Here is an 11,864-nt window from a genome sequence, read left to right as displayed (position 1 = left end):
ATTTATTTTTTCCGAAAACCAAAAAACCAATCCTTTTTGGGTGTTTAAAAAAAACAAAAAAAAAAAAAAAAAAAAAAAAAAAATCTCATGGCTCTTAAAACCAAAAGGAAATAACTCTACGGTGCTTCGGGGAGAAAATGTTCAGGTTTTACACACACAAAATGTTCCTTTTCGAATTAGGATGTAAAATTCTTCACATCATGGGATTTTTCACACATTTGTTTAGATAAAGAAAAGGTACAGCAAAGTAGATATTTGTGTTAGAAAACAACCATTATTGCACATTAACGAAAGATTCAATTTTAATGGCTAATATTTAAAGCCCTGCCAAATTTCCTCTTACATTCTAAATAAATGATAAAGAGATAACATAGACAGAAATTACATCAGATTCATGGAGATGACTCAGTCCTGTGGAAATGAATATGTTTGCTCACACACACAGTCACAAAAGACATTAAAGTACAGCATTCTGTGTAAAATGCACAACACTTTGTCTGCAGGCAACCTGTGAACCATTTCAGAGTTTTCTTGATTTTTGTTGCATTTCTGTTTTTTTTTTTGTTTTTTTGGCAAAAGTCATGACAATCGTTGCCATTTCTCCCACAGACAGACACAGAGTCCCTATTATATGTAATCATAATAAATATAAGGAGAATCTGAAAAAAATGAAACGTGTATTTCATATCTACAGTATGACTGCTCCTTAATAAGCTGCAATTAAGTTCTTCAGTTTCATACGCACTGCTAGACACCTAAATAATCCCTTTTGTGCGCTGCAGAAGAGCCGGTTCAGCCCCAGCCCTTTTCACCTCTCTTAATCTTCCTTTCTAACTGAATAAGGGTTGACAAGTTCTTGTCGTTCCTGGCTGGTTGGAGGGAGTCCCAACAAAAGGGCCCTTGTTTGAGACTTACCCCTGTCAGACTGCGCACTTTGATATTAAAAACTCTGCTGAAGGAGGGAGTTGGGGCTGGGGGGACGGGGAGTCGGTGTTGGGGGAAAGTCAGAGTAGGGAGGGAAAGATGAAAAGGATGAAAACAAACTCCCACTGTCTCCATAATCCCCTGTCTGTAGGTGTAACCTCATAACGGACCCACAAATATTTGTCCGGCAGAAACAAAATAAAACAGCTCTTTGATTTCTTGTGTTGTACAGTAAGTCTGATCAGCCTCCAGCAGCGTGTCCTGCTGCAACCACCTCCTGGCTTTTGTGTTCCTGCAGAGCAATAGCACAGACACTTACACAGAGCCTCTCTGTAGATCCGAACGAGGCGCTCCGACTGAACCTGAGCCACTGCCAGAGAGGAGAAATCCCCTGATACTGCACCTCAGCCACTGAGGCCCTGCCAGCCAAATACTAGCAAATGCCTGTTTGTGCCCAAAACGTGCACATGCCAGCAAAAATAAACCAACACTGGAGACCAAATTTACCTTGCCCTCAGTTTAAACCTGCAGCAGAGGGCGGAGGCTTGGCTCTGAAGCTCGGGAGCTGAAATCTTTAAGTCTTTGATATTTAAAAGATAATTATTAGCTATTTAACAAAAAGCAATTAATGCATACATGTTTAACTCTTTTGGAGTTCATATGCTACCAAGCTATATTAAAAGAAAAAAAAGAAAAAGAAAAAAAAAAAGAAAATCAATACATCCTTTTCTCACACATAGGCCAAACAGAATCCTGTTCCTTTGATTCAAAGCCCATTCAGAAATGACAGGCAGCGACGCAGATGAATGTGTACACTTTGAAGGCATAAGCGACATGCTGCAGCATGTCGTCCATTGAGAAAGAATGCATAAGCAAGTGTAATGAGGATTTTCTTTTTTCCCCTTTGCTTGCACGGCGCCTGCGATTATCACAATTCTTAGCTGCCCTGGGGGCAGTTATTACAGCGTTTATATTAATTCCCATAGATTGCTTCATTTTGTTCGTGCACGCAAAAGAAGAAAAAGGGAAAAAAAAAAAAAACTTCAGCAATTACAGAGCTTCTCGTGGAGAGAGAAGATGGCTCGGTGAATTGATTTGACTGTTGTTTCATGCTAAGCATCCTCCTCCGCCTCACAACAATCCCTGCTTGTTGGAAGCATAAAGTCCCTCTGTACCGAGGCTGACCCAGCTCTTGTTGCTAGGGGCTCATTCCTATTAGCAGTTGCTCGCCATGTTAATGGCTGTAAGAACATCATTAGGCCTGGAGGCTCTGACTGGCTGCCGCCACTCGAACCTGCAGCCACAGGCGAAGGGATGGGCGTTCACATAAATCTGCGGAGGAATCTCTGAGAACCATAACATCATGCAACCAGCTGCCAAGAGCAGCCCAGATAACAACATAATTGCACCTGGCTGGAGAGCTGACGCCGAAGAGGGAAGACTTATAAAACTACCGCTGGATGCAAGGCAGTTTAGAAAATGTAGGAGATGTGTTAGATTGGGCACAAATTTTACATCAGAGTCATTTACCAAGGAGAACATTTATTAATGGAACCCTAATGGAACATACATTAATACATTAGTCACTTGAATTCTCTGCTTAGACCCAAAAAATGCTCTTTTAAATGGCATCGAAATTTTATGTTTCAATAAATAAATGCAATTATTACAAACTTATGTATAAGAAGTAGCTATTATTTTATTTAACAGGAATAATTATAGTTTTAGGAAACCTTACAAACAGAAAACATTCACAAATATTTCCCTACTCTCCCATAAAAAACACTTAAAAACAATTAACTGTTTTTGGGTGGATCGTTATTCTGTCCACCTTCTTTTCCACTCCCAACAGTTAATTGTTTTTATGGTAACATAAAAACACTTTAGTTAAAATTAAACGACAGTTTAATTTTGTACCGAGGATGTCACAGTCACTTTCTCATGTTTTTTGTTTGTTTACATATATATATATATATATATATATATATATATATATATATATATATATATATATATATATTGAGGAAGTGACTGTGACATCCTTGGTGCAACATATAAATTTGGCTTATTTTACTTATTTAATCTTCATTGATAGTATTCTTTTGACAGCTTTGGGTGGAGTTAGAGAAGGGTGGATCGTTCTTTTCCACTCCCAACTTCCTTGCGTCCCAGCCGTTTCTCTCTTCGCTGTACCATGGCAACCGTGGAGCGTGAATCCTGGGAGAGAGACGATCTGCCGAACAGAAGCTGTTTCTCATGCATGGACGAAACTAGATCCTTCTGAACTTGAGTCAAAAACCAGATGGAAAAAAAAAAAAAAAATCTAAAATTCCTACATGGATAAACTGCTTTTTCTGTTGGTGGCTGGTCCTAAATGTGACCTGTTAGAAGAAAGATAGATGCAGATCAGTCTTAACCTTGCAGAACAGTGAAATGAACCAAACTGGTATTTGACTGGTAACAGACCAGGCAGTGTATTACCGGGTACAAACGCCGCAGGCAGACATGCTTCAGCTCCGTCACTGTGTCTTTCCCCACTTAATTTATGCGTCATGCTGTTTTTGCAGATAAGTGAAATAACTCAGCCCTTTCTTTGTCAAGGAATATATTTTTCTGCAGCAAACTCAAAGCGGTTATTGAGTAACACAATTTCAAACCGAGCCTGTTTCAAACAGATTGCCATGCTTCGTTTTTCTTTTCCAGTGTTTTTTGATTTGGCAAATTATCCCCATTTAAAAATAATTTTTCATTGACATTCAAAAAAAAAAAACTTTCTTTACAAAGGAACAACCAGATATTAAGATAATTGGGAGGATAATAAACAGAAAAATGTGTTAACTCACCTAGGGCTGCAACAAGAAAATTACATTCTGCTTTTGTGGCCCTGGGTTGGGAGTTTTTGCAGCTTGTTCTTGATTTCACCTGGACAGAACTTTTTTCTTATGTGTTGTGTGACAGGCATAATATGGAAATCCCAAAGATGAAAGGGCCTGTAAGGGACTTCCCAAGATTTCTGCACTTGAGTTCCTGTAAAGTAAAATATGTGCTGGTCAGAAAGTACTTTGATTTTGTCTGCAAGTAAAAGAACCAATTTTCTTTGTTGTTGAGAGTTCTTGAGAGTATGGATCTGACTTCAGTGTCATATCCAAGAATGTCAAATATTAATAAACCACCAATGCTTCTACATATTGATTGACGGAGACCCAGCTGTTATAATTTCAAAATAAAGTCTGATTTAGAAACTTAGAAACAACTTCGAACCTCATTACAAGCCCATAACATTGCCAATGAATATTGAAGTTTTTTTTCTATGAAAGAAATATAAATAATGTACTATAAAGCAACTTCCCAGATGTCTAAACATTTCAACCAAAACTGACACTGCTTTTTCCACACACCTTCTTTCTCTTCCTGGTCTGCTCTCCCCCATCTCTCCACATCTCCCCTGTTCTCTTACAGCAAGGTGCTGACAGAGGTTTGCGTTCACAATCTTTCTGTTAAGGCTTTAACAGGAGCCAGATGAAAGACAGCAGCAGATTAAGATGTTAAACAGCCTCATATGGGATGGCACAGGACGAGCAAAGCAGTCGGGGCTGGAGGGCGGCTGAAATGGGATACAAACAAAGGCCCAGGAATTTCAGACGGAGACCATGTTGCCAAGCCCTCGAGGAATTAAACATGGTATTAGCACTGGCTGCTCTCGGTTGGTTGGGAAGCCCCCCCTAAGGCATTATGTTGTCAAGAGACCTCGCAAAGTACCATCCTGTGGCTCAGGAAATTTTCCAAAAATGCAACAACACTTACTAACCAATTTCTACCTCGTCTACTGTGACTGGACTGATCCGGCCTGACAGAAATTTGAACCCACTGAACCCATCTACATTTCTATGCAAAAGGATCTCATCGTCCATAACTTTCAATGCATTTCATTGGAATTGTATGTAAGTTACTAATAGCAAGTCACACAAGATTGTGATGTGGAATGAAAAAAATATTGAAAAACTACGACAAAAACGCAAACCTACCAAGACACGACCCACCTAGAAAACGAGAGTGTTGATAAAAAAAAAAAGCAGACTGGGGATTCATGGTAACTCTGGAAAAGACGCAGAGATTCACAGCTCAGGTTGGAGAATTTATCAAAAGGACAACTTTATTCACATCACAAATGTAGTTTTTATTGAAGAGGGGCAAAAAGAAAGTCATTTGTTGAAAGAAACATATGAAAAGTCTTAATTAAAGTTTGCCGCAAGCCTTTCAGGGCAGTGGTTCTCAGCCTCTTTTAAGGAACCACCTCATCCCTGCACCATTAAAAGAATCCTGCTCCAGCTCTCACCCACCAGCACTATGTACATACACAGATACTTAGGTAAATTTATTGTTGTGCATATATACGTAGATGGAAAGGACAAGGAAAATAACTCTAAAAAGTAACCATTTATTGTTAATATAGAAGCTTTTTTTCTTCAAAAACAGCTGCCTTGTTCGATCATGCCTTGGTAGAATAAAACCTGAAACTGTGTCATAACATATCATTTAATTAGTGTAAACAAGCAAATGCTTCCTGTCTATATTTGCTTCAAAGAATGCGTCACTTAAACCCAATTGACTTTTTCTCCCTGGTACGTTTACACACCCTGTACAAGAACCATAAAATAAACACTATTGTTACCTAATGAAAGCAGTTGTGTGCAGTTGGACTTGCAGTTGTCTCCTGAAAAAAAATAAAAAATAAAAAAAAATAAAAGGACTTACCAATCACAAAAATTAGGCAAATTTGTTTTGTAGAGCCTCCAAAAGTTGCAGCTGAGCCTGCTTGCAGTTAATAGCTACATCTTCCGGATTCCTCCGTGTTTCAGAACCATCAAATTTCCTCAAATGAGGTTGGAAGGGTCTCTGCTTTCTTTCTTTTTTTTTTTTCTTCCAAGCTCACTGCAACTAGTGAGACTATGACTATCTTCCTTGGCAAGATTATTGACTCCATTGCTACATGTGTTTTGAGGAGTCTCTGTGTGTATTCTGAATGATGTTCAGGTCATGTTCACATGTTAGTTTGAAAGCACACACATAAACTAAAACAGTCACACACACATACACACACACACGGATGCACACGCACGCGAGCACGCACACACATTCCTGGCCCCTTGCTGGCACTCATGCACTCAGCAGGCATGTCAGCGTGGAGACAGGCAGCGGTGTGTGCCCCAGGAATGCGAAACCTGACCTGTAGGCTGGAATTCGAGCCTCTTCACTCATCTTTACTCTTCTCAGAGATGTACACTCTCAGAGTTGGCCTCACGCTGTCCAGCAGACTTCAGCAGCTACAGCGAGCTGAGATCTACACCAGCTTAATGAAAACCACGGCAGACAGAGTGCGGCTGGCTTTCATGACATGCACCATCTCTACACGCTGGGTATTTGAACTGCACATATCATGTGATGTGCTTGTGATTACGAGGTGCTCCGAAAAGAGCCAGCCGAGGTTTTCTCTGTTGAACCTGAAAAGAGATTCGGCTCCTCTGCAAGCAAAGAAACACAAAACAGGATTGTTAACATGAACATCTTAGCTCCCGAAGGGAGGAAGAAGAAAACCCATGGAAAAGAAAGTTAGCCTGGCCCTAGAGCCATTTTTTTGCCAGCTCCCGCCACCCAATCAGCCCCAGTCTGCACAACCACCGTCCCTGCAAGCCAAACCTCAAGCTGGAAGCTTGGAAGGTAAAGCAGTGTGACTGCATTTCCTGAGTCCACCCCATTTAAACTCACAATATGGAACATATTAGGAGGCTCTGCAGAGAAAAGGGGGCGCAACGGTCTTAGATTTTCTCTGTTTTTTAGCCATTCGGGAGGCACAACAAAAACATTCAGCTAGACCTCTAACTAGATAAATTAAGTTTGATGAAGGAGTGTTGCGGCAACCTTGGGAAGATTAATCATATTGAGACGCTTCAGTCTATAAAATTACATAGACTGGGAGACAGCATTCAGACATCAGTTTATGCAAAAAGAAAGAAACAAAACCATAACAATGCAGACATTAAACTACATTGGGTTATTGAGCCATTGCTATGCTGTTGAAGTAAGTCCGATAAGAATACATTTTAGCTTTTCTCAAGTAAAATTACACAAAACACAGGGAATAATTGAGAAACTTTAACGTACATTAGCTGCTAACAGGTTATACTGTAAACATTTTTAGGTTACACACAACAGTTGCTAAGGTAAACATGCTAAATCATGTTTTAAACTATTTAATAAATCCGCCACCCTGAAAACCCCAGAGCTCTTTTACTTTGAGTAGGAGGCGGCAACAACTGAGCCTGAGGGTGTATGTTACTGTGTGTGTGTGTGTGTGTGCGTGGGTGTGTGTGTGTGGGTGTGTGTGTGCTCACACTGTGGCATTCTTTTAACCTCTATGGAAACTCACTAAAATAAATCCATTTCGTACGTCAGAGAGGCCCCTGTACACCCTGTAATTACAGAGGGGAGGGTGGGATCTGTAGTGGAGCATCAGGACGGGGCGGCTTTAGGCTTCTGAAAAGCCACCCAAATGCTTATTCACTGGCCTAGTCCAGGTTAGAGCCCTGGAGCAAAGAGGCAGAGTAAAGTTTTTTTTGTTTTTTTTTCATGCAGCAAGCAAAGGCAAAATACAACTCTGGCAGCCACACATGGCATAAGACTGGGAACAAGGTACCAAAAATGACGTTTGATGGCTGGCAAAAAACACAACAGACACCTGGGAGCATGTTCGACACCAAAGCACTGACTCACCAGTCACACCAGGTATCATCCGCTGGCTTAAACTCAGCACATCAGAAGTGGAAAAGTGCCTAAAAGAATAAGCCTCTGTATCCCCAACTTGCACTCCACATTAGCCCATAATCCCCCTCTGAGAGCGTGGATCCCCTCCATGCTTGCGTGTGCTAGCATGCCCTGTAAGCGGTGAGCATGGCAGCTGCAAGGAGCCATAATTAACACCCTGAGCTGAGGTGAGAGGACTTCCGCGGTCTGCCGTTGTTCATGAGAGACAGAGGAGCAGGAAGCGTTCCGGGCATCTCTGCGTAATCTCTCTTCTGTTTCACAGTTGCTGTTACCTCACAGTGCTTTTACAGTGGAGCAGATCTTCATGGCTAAGTGGACCAGCTAATTGTAGTTAGGTTTGCTATTGTAAATGCGTTCAGTGATTTGGCTGTAGTGTCCTTTGCTGCAAATTGTGAACCTGGTCATCGAGAGGCTGGAGGAAGTTAACAGACAAGAATCTAGAGCCAGAAAAATGTACCGAGGCTTTGGCAGAAAACTTAGACATAATAACAGGGTTTCAAAATGTTGTGCCTTAAAAACAGTTGGCCCTTCAAGTGTAAGTGGCTACAACATAGCTCTCTCCATGTCATTGCTTTATAGTCGCTGTAAGGCTGGACCATCTGAAGGTGTGCTTCCAGGAACCAGGATAGTTTTCTGGAGTAGCTTTTCTCCCACCTGGGATTTGACATCAGCAACCACCAGACCCAAATCAGACTATCAGCTGTAAATCTACACTGTAAACCACGCCTGGTTAAAAGGACATATACCACATCTTCAGAGAAGCTTGTGATTCAAAACACTGATTGGGCTGCATTTTATTTCAGAGCTATATTCTAAAATCCTTACAAACTTTAAAATGAGCAACATCCCAAATGTGTGAGACTTCATAAACCAAGCCAGCATCCTGGAATCAAAAGGGGCACAGAACGGAAATCAGTGGTCGATATGGGTCGCTGCACAAACTTTGTGTGTTGGATATCTTTTATGCAGGAGTTGGATTTTTGATTTTATTCTATTCTCAGGCGTAGCCGCTTGTAAAACAAATCCTCTTTAGAAAAGTCAAGGAATCTGTTCTGTTTGTGCAATCAATCTAGTTTTTTTGACTCAGTCCTTCCTTCATATCCTCAGACTGGAGTGCTGGCACAGAAGGCCCTGATCTCTCTATAAATTGTCCACTCTATCCTGACATGAACTCAAGAAACAAAGCATCACAATACTTCAACTCCGACATTTGAGGCTGAGATTGGCATAAACATTGCCTCGAGCTACGAGGAGCTAAATCTTATCTGGGCTCATAACTGCAAGAGTACACATTGAAAGTTATGGCTTCATGGCGCCAACAGAACCACATCATCTGCAAAAGGAAAAAGAAAGGCACCCTTTGGCTGGGATTTATTTTTCTGTGCTGCCAGAAACAGTTAATTTGCTAAGTAAAAAAGTAACATCCATAGCAGCACAATCTCTGATTACTCATGTAAATTTGTTATGTCAGGAGGGGATGGACGGAGTTGCTTTTGGTTGCACCTATATTACTATCCTATCAGATGCCAAAGCACTGCTGCCACATGCTAGAACAGGGATCTGACTAATGGCCTTCATATAGTCAAAATGCACCCAGGTATTTTTTTTTGTGAACACTCAAGCGAAATGGCGCTGTGTTTTCTTCATAGAAGCTCATTTTCCAGAAAACAGTAAGCAATACCATTCCTGAGCTCATGAAGTGCACAGAGTTGCTTACATGGCTCTTCCCTTTCTCTCCATTTTGCCCAGAGTTACAGTCTGCCTGCCACAACTATTGCAGCGCAGGAACGGAGCAGGGAAGGCGCCTTACAAGAGACGCAGCCAGGCTGGAAGTTGTGTTGTCAATTGGCCTCTCCCCAGCCCTGTCTAATTGGACCACCTCTTACGGTGGCTTGTTAGATCGGCTCACTGTGTCTTAACTCCTCACCACCCAGTATAATGGCGTGTCAGTTCCTCTCCAGCGGTGATGTGGGCCCTTTTTCCCATAACGGAGACACAAAGGAGCAGGATAATGGGCCCCGGTTGTAAGGAAGAGAGTGTAGGCAGAGACAGAGGCGGAGTGGAGCCACTCCTCTCTGCTGTTTGAACTCTTCATAGTCCTGGCTCCAGACAGGCAGCAGGCCCAAATGAGCCTGTTGGAGCCTTTATGAAGGAGACACAGGACAGAGACATGGATTGAGCAGCACACAAAATCAAAGACAACTGTTTTCAACAAAAGGTTTGACGGGCTGTCATATAAAAGAGACTCTGTTCTAAAGAAACTTCAAAAATATTCCTCTATCTGTGAAAATACACATTCAAATACACTCTTGCAACGGCCTCTCATTAGAATCCGAGTGTCACTGAATGCCTCCATTGCTGAATGCTGGCAGAGAGTTCTGCACCCCTCCTCTCATCACCATCACCGCCAACCTGACAACCCAACACCAGCAATTATGAAGGAAGTCAGCTAAACCACATCCAGTTTGGCTCCGGTTTTTAAGATTCCAGCAGGCTTGTAAAACTTCCTGGTTTCTCTGCAGACATTCCAATACTGCTGTGATGGTTTGAGAGCTGCCATATCCTTTTCTAGGTAAGAACAAGGTCCTTTGTGAGAAATGACCGATCATCAAAGACGCGCCAAAGAATTAAGGGGACCTTTCAGAAGCATGGTCTAACTACTGAGACTGAGTCATTCCATTATTTCCTACATCATTGTCCTCGAATGCTCCGGCTCTTCCCAGTTGTTATTACTCGGGCTCCTCGGGACCTCAAGGACATCTGGATCAGTGGAGCAAGCTCATCCTTAAAATGCAATTATAAGCTTAATGCTGTAAATGTTACTGGAATGGAGATGTCATCCTCCCAAGAGTCCTTTCTTTAACTCTTCGATGGCTGCAGCAAGCAAAAGCATCACATAACTCTTCACAGTGGAAGTTTTCTGTTTGCTTGGACAAAATGGAAAGTTCCCGTGACCACTGAGGTTCTCACATGTTTGATGTTGAGGCAAATTTCACAGCTACATACCATCTAAAGTGTCTCGTAATCTTATTTGTGGAAACTCCTGCAACAACACATGTCAGGAAACAATAACATTTAAGAGAAGAGCAGTTTCATCTCAAAGCGCATTATAAATGTGTTATTAAATTAACTCTTTATAAACCATAAATGAAAGACTGTAAAGCGTCTGTAAGAGCCTTTTCAAATAATGACAGTGTACTGCTAAACACAAAACAATAAAACTACAGGGAATTATGTCACTTAAAATATGACTAACCCTACTTACTTAATAAAATTAACTCTATAGTTGATTGAGATATGAAAATCAACAAGATAGCTTTAAGAGATGTTTTGACCACTGATTAAGAATCGCTAATTAGTAAGAAATTGTACAACAAAAACAATTAATGCATAGATGAGAATACTACTTTAAGCAATATGGTTGTCAACAAGGGATTATAAACAATTGATACACGTTACTAAACTACTTTTGTGATTAGTTGAGCTGTTTACACTTTGTAAACCATTAGTAAGAGTTATAAAGTGGATAGGAGAGACTTTTCAGATCGTACTTCATATTCACTATTTGGCAAGCTTGTGCAAATGTAAAGAATGATCATGCTGAAAAAGAGGCTTTTAAAAGTCTAATTAATAATTATTAATGAAGTTAATAATTAAGATTTAACATTTCTAAAAACATTAATAGACAGTTAATAGACTGTAATATGAGGCCTCAAACACTGAAGGAGGATCACTGTTTGCCAAAACAATAGTCCTGTTCAGCTCTCACTCTGAAAGTTGAACTAAAAGTCTGAAAGTGAATAGGAGTGATTTATGAGTGTTTGTAAATAAAGTGGTACCTTGAGAAGCAGTGAATGTGCTGTAACAAGCTAATAATGCAGACCAAGCAGAATCAATATGCGAATACTTTATTATCAATGTGTGAATGGCGTTAGCTTTTTGTCTGGATATTAATAGTATATGAAAACTATACACCAAATCCAGGCTCATCCTAATTTTGCTGTATAAATTCTCAAGTTTATATATATATATATATATATATATATATATATATATATATATATATATATATATATATATATATATATATATATATATATATATATATATATATATAT

Source organism: Poecilia latipinna, unplaced genomic scaffold (genome assembly GCF_001443285.1).
Source record: "Poecilia latipinna isolate Pla-1442-1.1 unplaced genomic scaffold, P_latipinna-1.0 Scaffold811, whole genome shotgun sequence".
NCBI lineage: Eukaryota > Metazoa > Chordata > Actinopteri > Cyprinodontiformes > Poeciliidae > Poecilia > Poecilia latipinna.
Note: the sequence above shows the minus strand (reverse complement) of the source record.